Here is a 590-nt window from a genome sequence, read left to right on the forward strand (position 1 = left end):
AAAAAAATGACAATAAATCAATAAATGATACCAAATATAACCATTATTTAAAATGTGAACATGTCTTTACTTTTTAGTTTTTATTCTTTAATTTGGGGGGTAAAATAGGTATTCTACAATCCTTAAAGGGTCGGGCCAAGTCGGTGCACAATAGGACGGTCTCGGTCGGGCATTATTCGGTCGGTCTCGGTCGGGCGCCCGGCGGTTCAAGTAGCAAAACCGAGACCGACCATTTATAAACGGGCCGGGCTCAAGCCCGACACGTTTAATAAACGGTTCGGGCCGGGCCGATCTATAAACGGTCGGTCCCGATCTGTTTAGCCGGTTCAGGCCACAAATTGACACCCCTACCCCCATCCCTCACCCGACACTACTTTATAACCAAGATCTCCAATCTAATGCACAACAAATCTTGGAACAAGGAGCTAATCTCTTCCATTATCCCCCGTATTATGAAAAAAAAGAAGAAACCGATGGCTCATTTATGGGACAATTACTATCACTCCCCTACACTTAGTTTATATTTATTAAAACTCATATATTTTCCTTTTTTTTTTTTTTGTGAAGAAACTCCCATAATTTCAAAAAAA

The sequence above is a fragment of the Macadamia integrifolia genome, chromosome 3, assembly GCF_013358625.1.
Source record: "Macadamia integrifolia cultivar HAES 741 chromosome 3, SCU_Mint_v3, whole genome shotgun sequence".
Classification (NCBI taxonomy): domain Eukaryota; kingdom Viridiplantae; phylum Streptophyta; class Magnoliopsida; order Proteales; family Proteaceae; genus Macadamia; species Macadamia integrifolia.